The following is a 13,013-nucleotide window of genomic DNA, read 5'->3' on the forward strand; positions in this document are numbered from 1 at the left end:
TCTCTACTGTACAGAGACTGATGTGACTGTGGGGGAGGGGCATTAGAGTGTACTCTCTACTGTACAGAGACTGATGTGACTGTGGGGGAGGGGCATTAGAGTGTAAGTTCCTCTGTACAGAGACTGATGTGACTGTGGGGGAGGGGACATTAGAGCGTAAGCTCCTCTGTACAGAGACTGATGTGACTGTGGGGGAGGGGACATTAGAGTGTAAGCTCCTCTGGTATAGAGACTGATGTGACTGTGGGAGAGGGGTTATTGGAGTGTGAGCTCCTCTGTACAGAGACTGATGTGACTGTGGGGGAGGGGACATTAGAGTGTAAGCTCCTCTGTACAGAGACTGATGTGACTGTGGGGGAGGGGACATTAGAGTGTAAGCTCCTCTGTACAGAGACTGTTACTGTGGGGGGAGGGGACATTAGAGTGTCAGCTCCTCTGTACAGAGACTGATGTGACTGGCTCAGTGTTCTCTGTACAGCGCTGCGGTATATGTCAGAGCTATAATAACAGTGTGTACGGATTGGAGGTACGGCGCGGTGTGTTCAGATGTCTGCGAGGTATCACAGCGCGGTGATGATTCAATAACACAGTCTGGAATATTAATGAAAAGTGTGGCTCGTGCTGTGGCTCATCCATCATGTCTGGGAGAGACAATTGTCTTCAGGCCCCCGATAATATTTAGACTTCTGTTATAGGACGATTTCACAGAATAGAGCTCAAGCCTACCCGGGGGAGCTCAGATTCTACCTCTCAATCTGATTTGTACCCTCTCCATGGGAAGAGACTAGTCTGAGGCTCATCACTGTCTCGGGGTTCTTCTCTTTGTTTTGGTGAAATGTATCTGTGCGATTTTAAGGAAGAAATCCTCCTGCGCTAAGCAGATATTGTTCAATGTAATGTACACAAGCAGCTGCCACATTTTACCTACACCAAAGGTGCAAACTGATAGAACATGATATCAGTGGAGCGCTATACTAGAAAGTCAATAAAAATAAACAAATATACAGTTGCAAGAAAAAGTATGTGAACCCCTTGGGATTACGTGGAGTTTTGCATGAATTGGGCATAAAATGTGCTCTGAACGTCATCTAAGTCACAACAATAGAAGAACACAGTCTGCTGAACATAATACTACACAAACATTAGATGTTGCCATGGTTTAATTGCACATAACATGTAAACATTCACAGTGCAGGGAGGAAAAAGTATGTGAGGCCCTAGCTTAATGACTTCTCCCAGAGCTAATTGGAGCCAGGAGTGAGCCAACCTTGACTCCAATCAGTGTGATGATATTGGATGTGTTGCTGACAGCTGTCCTGCCCTTAAAAACACACACTTGTTTTGGGTTTACTGGTTTCAAGAAGCACGGTCTGATGTGAACCATGCCTCGCAGAAAAGAGCTTTCAGAAGACCTACGATCAAGAATTGTTGACTTGCATGAAGCTGGAAAGGGTTACAAAAGTATCTCCTTGAGCCTTGATGTTCATGTGTCCACGATAAGACAGACTGTCTACAAATGGAGAAAGTTTAGCACTGTTGCTACTCTCCCTAGGCGTGGTCGTCCTGTAAAAATGACTGCAAGAGCACAGCACAGAATGCTGCATGAGGTAAAGAAGAATCCCAGAGTGTCAGCTAAAGACCTACAGAAATCTCTGGCACATGCTAACATTTTTGTTGACACATCTACAATAAGGAAAACATTAAACAAGAATGGAGTACATGGGAGGACACCACGGAGGAAGCCATTGCTGGCCAAAAAGAAGATTGCAGCACGTTTGAAGTTTGCAAAAGAGCACCTGGATGTTCCACAGCACTACTGGCAAAATATACTGTGGACAGATGACACCAAGATTGAGTTGTTTGGGAAGAACACACAACACTATGTGTGTAGAAAAAAGGCGCAGCACACCAACATCAAAACCTCATCCCCACTGTGAAACATGGCGGAGGGAGCATCATGGTTTGGGGCTGCTTTGCTGCCTCAGGGCCTGGATGGATTGTTGTCATTGATGGGAAAATGAATTCCAGAGTTTATTAAGACATTTTGCAGGAAAACGTACGACCATCTGTCCGCCAACTGAAGCTCCGCAGAGGATGGGTGATGCAACAGGACAATGACCCAAAGCATACAAGTCATTCAACAAAACAATGGCTGCAACAGCACAGAATACACCTTCTGGAGTGGCCCAGTCAGAGTCCTGACCTCAACCCGATTGAAATGCTGTGGCATGACCTTAAGAGAGCGATTCACACCAGACATCCCAAGAATATTGCTAGACTGAAACAGTTTTGTGAAGAGGAGTGGTCCAAAATGACTCCAGATCGTTGTGCAGGTCTGATCTGCAACTACAGGAAACGTTTGGTTGAGGTTATTGCTGCCAAAGGAGGGTCAACCAGTTATTAAGTCCAAAGGTTCACATACTTTTTCCTCCCTGCACTGTGAATGTTTACATGTTATGTGCAATTAAACTATGGCAACATCTAATGTTTGTGTAGTATTATGTTCAGCAGACTGTGTTCCTCTATTGTTGTGACTTAGATGACGTTCAGAGCACATTTTATGCCCAATTCATGCAAAACTCCACGGAATCCCAAGGGGTTCACATACTTTTTCTTGCAACTGTATTATTAAAGCGTTAATAAACGTGAATGAGTGATGGATCCTTCAAGGATCTATGTAATGTGAAAACAAGTGATCAAGTGCAAATAATACCGGATCCCAACAAAAGGGGACCTAAATGTAGTGCCAGAACACACCGAATCCCAAATTGGGATAAATAAAGTGACACAGTGGGTGACAAACAAGAAATATCTGAAAAGTGATTAGTGCGGAGACTTCCAATAAATATATATATAAAAAAAAACTAATAAATGCATAAAAAACACCAACAATATATTCATAAAGTCCAAAAAATAATGTGCAAAAAATATTTTTGTGCAATAATGCAAAAAAAAAAAGTGCTTCAATCTTCCACTTCTGGTGCTTGTAGTGCTTGTGCAGCACTCAGGTGGATAAATGTCCTTAAGTGGCTGAAATGCCTCCTCACCTCCTTACCGCGACCACTAAGGGCCACAGCGCTTTAAACAGCAGATAGCTCCACACCATACAGCATCCCATAAACCAGGCTCCAATGGCTCCACACCATACAGCATCCCATAAACCAGGCTCCAATGGCTCCACACCATACAGCATCCCATAAACCAGGCTCCAATGGCTCCACACCATACAGCATCCCATAAACCAGGCTCCAATGGCTCCACACCATACAGCATCCCATAAACCAGGCTCCAATGGCTCCACACCATACAGCATCCCATAAACCAGGCTCCAATGGCTCCACTCATTCTCAACTGGAAACCTCCTTACAGCATGGGCTCTCCCTTCAACGCTGATCACCGCAGTACAGCTCATAGGTACATATAAAAAACGCTTCTAAACGCACATAAACACGTTATGCAAACGCAGCTAAACAGACGTATTTTAACCCATGTTTTCCAACAGTCAGTTTCCATCGTTCAGAAGTGTCCCGTGTACATGGTGCTTTACTCTTCCAGTTCCTGATGCTGTCCAGAGCCCTTTTTCATCATGAAAAATGCATGCAAAGCATTTTCAAGGTACTCAGATGGACAAAACACTGAACACAGGATGTTCCTGCCAAGCTGGTCACACATTGTAATGACCATTCACACCTCAGACCTCTCCCACCCTTGGAAACAAAAGTTATGTTTCAGTGTATTCTGGCCATTTGGGAGGTTCTCCTGTGCCGATCTTTAGAAAAACGCTTCTTAACGCAAAATCACATAAAGCGTTATGCAAACGCGGCTAAACAGACTTTTTTTAACCTACTTTTTTCAGCAGTCAGTTTCCATCATTCAGAAGTGTCCCGTGTACATGGGGCCTAAGGATTGTATTACATGTCAGACAGAGGGGGTGGTGTACGCCATCTCATGTCCTTGTGGGTTGCAGTATATAGGTAGGACCAAAAGGATTTTAGCTAAAAGATTAAAGGAACATTCCTACAATATTTCCAGAGGTTACCCCAAACATAATTTATCGCTACACTCTAACCCCTTCCAGTCCGGACACTTTCACCCCCTTCCAGTCCGTACACTTTCACCCCCTTCCAGACCGGACACTTTCCCCCCCTTCCGGTCCGGACACTTTCACCCCCTTCCGGTCCGGACACTTTCACCCCCTTCCGGTCCGGACACTTCCACCCCCTTCCGGTCCGGACACTTTCCCCCCTTCCGGTCCGGACACTTTCCCCCCCTTCCTGTCCGGACACTTTCCCCCCCTTGCAGTCCGGACACTTTTCCCCCCCTTCCTGTTCGGACACTTTCCCCCCCTTCCAGTCCGGACACTTTCCCCCCCTTCCAGTCTGGACACTTTCCCCCCCTTCCAGTCCGGACACTTTCCCCCCCTTCCAGTCCGGACACTTTCCCCCCCTTCCAGTCCGGACACTTTCACCCCCTTCCAGTCCGGACACTTTCCCCCCCTTCCAGTCCGGACACTTTCCCCCCCTTCCAGTCCGGACACTTTCCCCCCCTTCCAGTCCGGACACTTTCACCCCCTTCCAGTCCGAACACTTTCCCCCCCTTCCAGTCCGGACACTTTCACCCCTCTTCCAGTCCGGACACTTTCACCCCTTCCAGTCCGGACACTTTCACCCCTTCCAGTCCGGACACTTTCCCCCCCTTCCAGTCTGGACACTTTCCCCCCCTTCTAGTCCGGACACTTTCCCCCCCTTCCAGTCCGGACACTTTCCCCCACTTTCTGTCCGGACACTTCCCCCCCTTCCAGTCCGGACACTTTCACCCCTCTTCCAGTCCGGACACTTTCACCCCCTTCCAGTCCGGACACTTTCACCCCCTTCCAGTCCGGACACTTTCCCCCCCTTCCAGTCCGAACACTTTCACCCCTCTTCCAGTCCGGACACTTTCACCCCTTCCAGTCTGGACACTTTCCCCCCCTTTCTGTCCGGACACTTCCCCCCCCCTTCCAGTCCGGACACTTCCCCCCCTTCCAGTCCGGACACTTTCCCCCCCTTCCAGTCCCGACACTTTCCCCCCCTTCCAGTCCGGACACTTTCCCCCCCTTCCAGTCCCGACACTTCCCCCCCCCTTCCAGTCCGGACACTTTCACGCCCTTCCTGTCCGGACACTTTCACCCCCTTCCTGCCCAGGACAATTTTCAGCTTTCAGCGCTATCACACTTTGAATGACAATTGCGCGGTCATGCAACACTGTACCCATATGAAATTTTTTAGCATTCTCTTCAGACAGATAAAACTTTATTTTGGTGGTATTTATTCACCGCTGGGAGTTTTATTTATTTTTTTTTGCTATATAAATGAAAAAGTCCAAACATTTTGAGAAAAAAGTGTTTTTCTTATAAAATTTTGCAAATAAATAATCTTTCTTCATAAATCTTGGCCAAAATGTATTCAACTATCTTTTTAGTAAAAAAAACAAAAGTAGTTTATAGCCAAAAATTATAATTTTTAAAAAAATGTTTTTACATTTTTATTTAATTTTTTTATATTATTTATGTTTTGTGTTTTTTTAACATACTGTTACCCTAGCAGTACAGTGTCATCATGGTGACACTGTACTACTTGTGGTGGTGGGGGGGGGGGGGGGGGGTGATGAAGATTTTTTTTAACGGTTTGATTTTACACCCATAAAGGCTGTAAAAGCAATCATTTCTCCTTCTCTCTGGTTCCATTCTTGCAGCCATTGAGAAATACTGTGAGAGCTGTGATTGGTTACAGCTTGTCACATGGTACAAGGATGTTGTGAATGGCTCTGTACCATGTGATCTCTGTGATCATTCACAGATTTCACAAGTAGTAAGCAATGATGTCAGCAAGTGACATTTTGCTTACTACTCTGCATGTGATCACTGATTGGCCTATCAGTGATCACATGAATCGGGACCTCGCACAGAGGATCCCGTACAGCAATCAGTGATCCGCTGTGTCTTGAGGAGACAGCGGGCACCGGATCGTGGTGTCGCACGCTTTCAGGGAGCGCGTACAAGCAGAGCATTTATAAACGGCCACCCGCCCCTGCACTGCTCCCGTCCGGCCGTTTATGTACGTGGTTAAAGAACATCATAATAGTGACCAGGGGCGGACTGACCATTTGGAAACTCGGGCACTGCCCGAGGGCCCGGGGTCAGTAGGGGGCCCCATGAGATGTCCCTGGTACCTTTTTCATAGGCTTTTTTGAGTTTGGGGAAGGACACAGGGGCCCCATGATCCCCTATTGCCCGGGGGCCCCATGAGTTGTCAGTCCGCCCCTGATAGTGACCCTTCACTTATGCAATTTTGGGTTGTAGAAAAATCTAAAAAGAATTGGAGAGGCAGCAATGAGGTGAAAACCTGAAGTAAAGCGGAATAAAAGTGGATTTTTATATTGAAAACTCTTATACCGAGAGGTTTGAACGTGGACTTTGCTGTGATTTGTTTTATTGAATAATGTAAATGATCGCTGCGATTGATGCCTAGTTTGTGGATTTTTTCATTATTACACTAAATTTTAAATCGTATCCTAGCCAGCCAGGAGTTTTGTTTCACTTTATTTCATTTATTTTAGCGGCTCAACACAAGTAACAGCCCCTATAGACTGTATCACCGATATGGCGTTATTGTGGGAGACTAATATGGTATCCATCCATTCACAAAAGATTTCCTGTCGCCACTCCACGCACCCTCTGACGAAGCCACGAAGACGTAACGCGTAAGGGTGCACAGTGGAGTGAGTGATGTTCATTCACCGGCATACCACTTCACTGCCGGCGGTCTTACGCTGACCACAGTGACAGGACAAGATCAGTGGTGTATTTAGGTTTTGTGCTGCCCTAGGCAACACAAAAATCGGCACCCCCACCCACATGCAGAGAGACCCTGACACTGACAAACACCCCCGTCCCCCACGATAAGAGCCTGACATTGGCCAACAACGCCCCACCCTAGAGAGCCTTCCACTATTACCGCCCCATACACACTGGCAACCTCTCCCCACCCCGGCGATAGAGACAAGACAGTCACCTTCACAGCTCCGGACATCCCCGGCAACTAGAGTCAGGCTCTAAATACACCATCAAACAGCCTCTCCAAGATCCCATCTGGTCCCCATGCTGCGTGTGTCTTTTCTTCCATCCCTTCTTTTGGGGGGCAGTGCTGCCCCCCTGAAAAATGCTGCTGCCCCCCTGAAAAAATGCCACCCTAGGCAAATGCCTTGTTTGCCTTGTGGTAAATACACCCCTGGACAAGATCAGGAGAGGAGAGGAGAGGAGTACAGTGACCTCTCACGTGGAGCTTCCATGCCGATTATTACCCCGATACCGCTGTTATCTGTAGTGCACCAGGCCTGTGTGCTTTACTTGTGAGTGTTTGCTTTTAATTCATTTCGATAAAGCTTTTATGTGGGTACACACCTAGGGCGGACTGACCATTTGGAAACTCGGGCACTGCCCGAGGGCCCGGGGTCAGTAGGGGCCCCCATGAGGTGCCCCTGGTACCTTTTTCATAGGCTTTTTTGAGTTTGGGCAAGGACACAGGGGCCCCATGATCCCCTATTGCCCGGGGGCCCAATGAGTTGTCAGTCCGCCGTTGGTACACACTATGTGATTTTTCTCTTCTCATATCATTGGTGTGTCGCTCTTCATTGCATTTTAACGCTTCGCCTACCGGGCACCTCTACCTCCTTCCTGCCCAGGCCAATTTTCAGCTTTTCAGCGCTGTCTCACTTTGAATGACAATTGCGCAGTCATGCAACACAGTAAGCATATGAATTTTTTTTTTTTTTTTTTTTTTTTTTAGACAGAGCTTTCTTTTGGTAGTAATTAATCACCTCAGGGTTTTTTTTTATTTTTTGCTAAACAAACCAAAAAAAACTGAAAAAACTTAAAAGAAACCCCGTTTGTTCTTAGTTTTTGTTATAAAATTTTGTAAATAAGTGATTTTTCTCCTTCACTGATGTGCGCTAATGAGGCTGCAGTGATGGGCACTGATAGGCTGCACTGATAGGTGGCACCAGGGGCATATTTACCACAAGGCAAACAAGGCATCTGCCTAGGGCGGCATTTTTCAGGGGGGGCAGCAGCATCTTTTAGGGTTCAGCGGCATTTTTCAGGGGGGCAATTCCGCCCCCCCAAAAGAAGGGATGGAAGAAGGGACACACACAGCATGGAAACCAGGTGGGATCTCAGAGAGGCTGTGGGCTGCTTGATGGAATATGCAGAGCCCGACTCTTGTTCTTGGGGATGTCTGGAGCTGTGAAGGTGAGTGTCTTCTCTCTCATAGGGTCGGGGTGGGGGTTGCAAGTGTATGGGGGGCGGTGGTAGTGGAAGGCTGTCTCGGGTGGGGGCTGGGGTGTTGTTGGTCAATGTCAGGCTCTCTTCGTGGGGGAGGGGGTTCTGGTCAGTGTCAGGATCTCTCCGTGGTGGTGGGGGGGCAATTTTTGTGTTGCCTAGGGCAGCATAAAACCTAAGTACACCACTAGGTGGCACTGATGGGCATTAACAGGCATCACTGATGGGCACTGAAAGGCAGGACTCATATATGGCACTGATAGGCGGCACTGATAGGTGACACTGATTGGCAGCACTGATAGGTGGCACTGACTGGCATTGATAGGTGGCACTGACTGGCACTGATAGGTGGCACTGACTGGCATTGATAGGTGGCACTGACTGGCACTGATAGGTGACACTGATTGGCAGCACTGATAGGTGACACTGATTGGCAGCACTGATAGGTGGCACTGACTGGCATTGATAGGTGGCACTGACTGGCATTGATAGGTGGCACTGACTGGCACTGATAGGTGGCACTGACTGGCACTGATAGGGGACACTGAAAGGCAGCTCAGATGGGCACTGATATGTGACATTGATGTTCACTGTTAGATGGCATTGATAGACACTAACAGGTGGCACTGCTGGGGCTACACTGATCATCAGTGCCCTGATGATCAGTGTACATATCCCCTCTGAGGAATGATGATTACCGGCTCTCCTCTCCTCTGTCAGCGTGCCGATAACCGGCATTTCCCTATTTACATGCAATCAGCTGTGATTGGACACAGATGATCACATGACCGAGCCGACGTCTTCGGCTCTTTCCATTAATCAGTGATCCGCTGTGTCCGAGGGACACCGCGCCCCACCGATCACCACGATGTGCGCCTCCGGAGCCGTGCACACGCGGTTAGAGCGGGGAGGACGTTATATGACGTCCTCCCAGAACGAGAGAATCGCCTTGTGCGCGTCATTTCCTTACATGGCGGGCGGGAGGCGGTTAAAAGACCCATATATGGAGGATATTCCCTTAACTCAGGGAGAATAGGGTAACAGCGCAATTAGACCGAAGTTCAGAAGGTCCATCCATCAGGTGAGAGGCTAATGCCCCGTACACACGATAAGAAGATCGTATGAAAATTTTGCCGAACCGCTGATCGAACGATTTTCTCTTCGTTGATGAGCAGGATGTTTTAACCGATAACGATATTGTGAATGAAAAAATCCGGTTGAACAAAAGCGAAAAATGTTGTCGTTTTGCATATGAACGACCGATTTTCTATGCGGCGGTATGACGATCGTACGAAAAAAAATCTATCAAGTGCTATCACGCATGAGCGGAAACAGAAGATGACCTGGATGTTTATGTCCAAAGAATCTTTGTAAACACGAACAAAAAATCCAAATGTTAAAAGTAGATCGGCCTAATGAGATGATGAAACCAGAATTCTGCAGATTATATTTTGTGTATCACTATGTGTGTACAGTGAGGAACAGAAGTATGTGAACCCCCTGCGATTTTGCAAGTTCTCCCACTTCTCCATCATGGAGGGTCTGACATTCACATTGTAGGTGCATTCCCACTCTGAGAGACAGAATTTAAAAAAAAATTCAGGAAATCACATTGTATGATTTGTAAAGAATGTATTTGTCTCACACGGCTGAACAGAAGTATTTGAACCCCTGAGAAGATCCGTGTTAATATTTGGTACAGAAGCCTTTGTCTGCAATTACAGAGGTCAGACGTTTCCTGTAGTTCCTGACCAGGTTTGCACTGCAACAGGGATTTTGGCCGACTCCTCCACACCGATCTCCTCTAGATCTGTCATGTTTCGGGGCTGTCGCTGAGCAACACGGAGTTTCAGCTCCCTCCAAAGATGTTCTATTGGATTTAGGTGTGGAGACTGGCTAGGCCACTCCAGAACCTTGATATGCTTCTTACGGAGCCACTCCTTGGTTCTCCTGGCTGTGTGCTTCGGGTCGTTGTCATGTTGGAAGACCCAGCCACGACCCATCTTAAATGCTCTGACTGAGGGAAGGAGGCTGTTGCTCAAAATCTCACAATAAATGGCCCCATTCATCCTCTCCTTAATACAGTGCAGTCGTCCTGTCCCCCCAAAACATGATGTTACCACCCCCATGCTTCACAGTAGGGATGGTGTTCTTGGGATGCAACTCATCCTTCTTTTTCCTCCAAACACGACGAGTGAAGTTTAGACCAAAAAGTTCTACTTTGGTCTCCTCTGACCACATGACTTTCTCCCATGCCTCCTCTGGATCATCCAGATGGTCATTGGCAACCTTCAGACGGGCCTGGACATGTGATGACTTGAGCAGGGGAACCTTCCGTGCAATGCATGATTTGAAACCATGACGGCGTAGTGTTCTACCGACAGTGACCTTTGAAACTGAGGTCCCACCTCTCTTCATGTCATTGACCAGCTCCTCCCTTGTAGTTCTGGGCTGATTCCTCACCTTTCTTATCATCAGTGATACCCCACGAGGTGACATCTTGCATGGAGCCCCAGTCCGAGGGAGACTGACAGTCGTCTTTAGCCTCTTCCATTTTCTAACAATTGCTCCAACAGTTGATCTATTTTCGCCAAGCTGCTTGGCAATTGCCCCGTAGCCCTTTCCAGCCTTGTGGAGGTCCACAATTTTGTCTCTGGTGTCTTTTGACAGCTCTTTGGTCTTGCCCATGGTAGTAGTTGGCGTCTGACTGACTGTGGGGTGGACAGGTGTCTTTAAAGAGCTTAGACAGGTGCTACTAAATTAGATGAATGAGTGGAGTAGAGGTGGACTTTTTAAAGGGACAGTAACAGGTCTTTGAGAGCCAGAATTCTTGCTGCTTCTCAGGTGTTCAAATACTTCTGTTCAGCCGTGCGAGACAAATACATTCTTTACAAATCATACAATGGGATTTCCTGATTTTGTTTTTTAATTCTGTCTCTCAGAGTGGGAATGCACCTACAATGTGAATGTCAGACCCCTCCATGATTTCTAAATGGGAGAACTTGCAAAATTGCAGGGTGTTCAAATACTTCTGTTCCTCACTGTAATTTCTTCTCCTACTCTTGTGGAAAGAGGACCTTTTTCCACCCCTCTGTTGGACTACTTTGTTCAAGAATACCTATTATCCCTGTGTCCCTCAATAGACAATAAAGAAAATAAGATTTTTGTACTGACAACAAAATATTTCTCATGACGTACCTTGAGGGGCACAGGAAAGCAGTAATTCTTGGACTTGTGGGTTATGCTGCTGCCTACAGGAGGTCTGGACCTCGTCTCCAACAATAATGTCTTACTTTTGTGACCAAGGCCTAATTACACAGGTGCAGAGCCTCCATCCCTCAATGGACTTCAAGAACAAAAGATATGGTAAAAGATATATTTTGTTATTCCCGAGTCTTGTTTTTTTACTGAGTTTTCTTCTGTGTGGAGCAAAGGCTGCTATTGGTACAAATCTTAGATTTTTGTTTCAGCGGTTGTGCCTTGTTCTTCCTAAATGGAAGTGGTTCTGTGAGAGCGATAGACATTTCCAGGGGTATCGGTATTCCGATCGTCGTGAAGTGCTGGAATTGGCTGGTATCTGGGTGGCGGTACTGGAGAGATTTTGGCGCTGTAATTCGTCATGTTGTGGAGTCAGCTGGGCTCTTGGCTGCCATCTCCTCTTTGTCCTCAGGGAAGGTTTCATTACTCACAAGGATGTCATTGTTCAGCCGCTGAGAAGCCGTGTACAACGAAGGCTCCATTCTGCACTGAGGCTCATAGACCGGAGAGGCATTATCTGCAGCCTGAGAACTTTCCACCTCTCCTCCAGCCTGGACAGTCATTGCCGCTTGTCGCTGGTCACATGACCTTGCAGAATGATGGCGGGGGTCGTGGATGGCATGGTCCTGAGGCACCCAGTTAGTCTCAATCATTGCAGCACTGCTGATAAAATACATTGGAAAGTGGCCCCCATTCTTAAAGCTGAAGTTTAACCCCTCGCCTACCGGCACTTATACTCTCTTCCTGCCCAGGCCAATTTTCAGATTTTAGTGCTGTCGCACTTTGAATGACAATTGTGCAGTCATGCAACATTATACTCATATGAAATTTTTATTGTTTTTTTCCTCACAAATAGAGCTTTCTTTTGGTGGTCTGTACTCCCCACTGGGTGTTTTATTTTTTGTGCTATAAACAAAAAAATAGCACAAAAATGTGAAAAAAAAAGTTTGCAAAATTTTATAATAAAAACAATGAAACAGGTAATTTTTCTCCTTCACTGATGTGCATTGATGAGGCTGCACTGATGGGCACTTATAGGTGGCACTGATAGGCACTAATAGGCAACACTGATGGGCACTGGTAGGCAGCACTAATGAGGTAGCACTGATGATGGATACTGATAGTTGGCACTGATTGGCAGCACTACTGGCCACTGACTGATGGCACTGCTGGGCGGCAGTGCTGGGCTGCACTGATGGGCACTGGTGGATGACACTGGTGAGCACTGATGGGCACTTGTGGCCAGCACTGGTGGGTGGCACTGCTGGGCACCGATCATCAGGGCAATCATCATCAGTGCCCTGATGATCGGTGCCGATCCCCGCTCTGACAACTGCCGGTTCTCGGCAGTACTTTCCTCGTGCTCTGACAGCATGAGGAAAGTGCAGCTGGGAACCGGCAATTGCATGTCCTGTTGATCAGTGTGTCATTGGACACA

At 47.2% G+C, this 13,013-nt stretch overlaps 1 protein-coding gene across 1 annotated transcript in view; it reads left to right on the forward strand.

The window, feature by feature from the left end:
- Window positions 1-13,013, forward strand: part of LOC149434592 (dynein axonemal intermediate chain 1-like) — a 187,017-nt gene that overhangs the window by 55,916 nt on the left and 118,088 nt on the right. The window lies entirely within an intron of this gene.

The sequence above is a fragment of the Staurois parvus genome, unplaced genomic scaffold (assembly GCF_062004578.1).
Source record: "Staurois parvus isolate SC_StPar_1 unplaced genomic scaffold, SC_StPar_1.0 ptg001729l, whole genome shotgun sequence".
NCBI lineage: Eukaryota > Metazoa > Chordata > Amphibia > Anura > Ranidae > Staurois > Staurois parvus.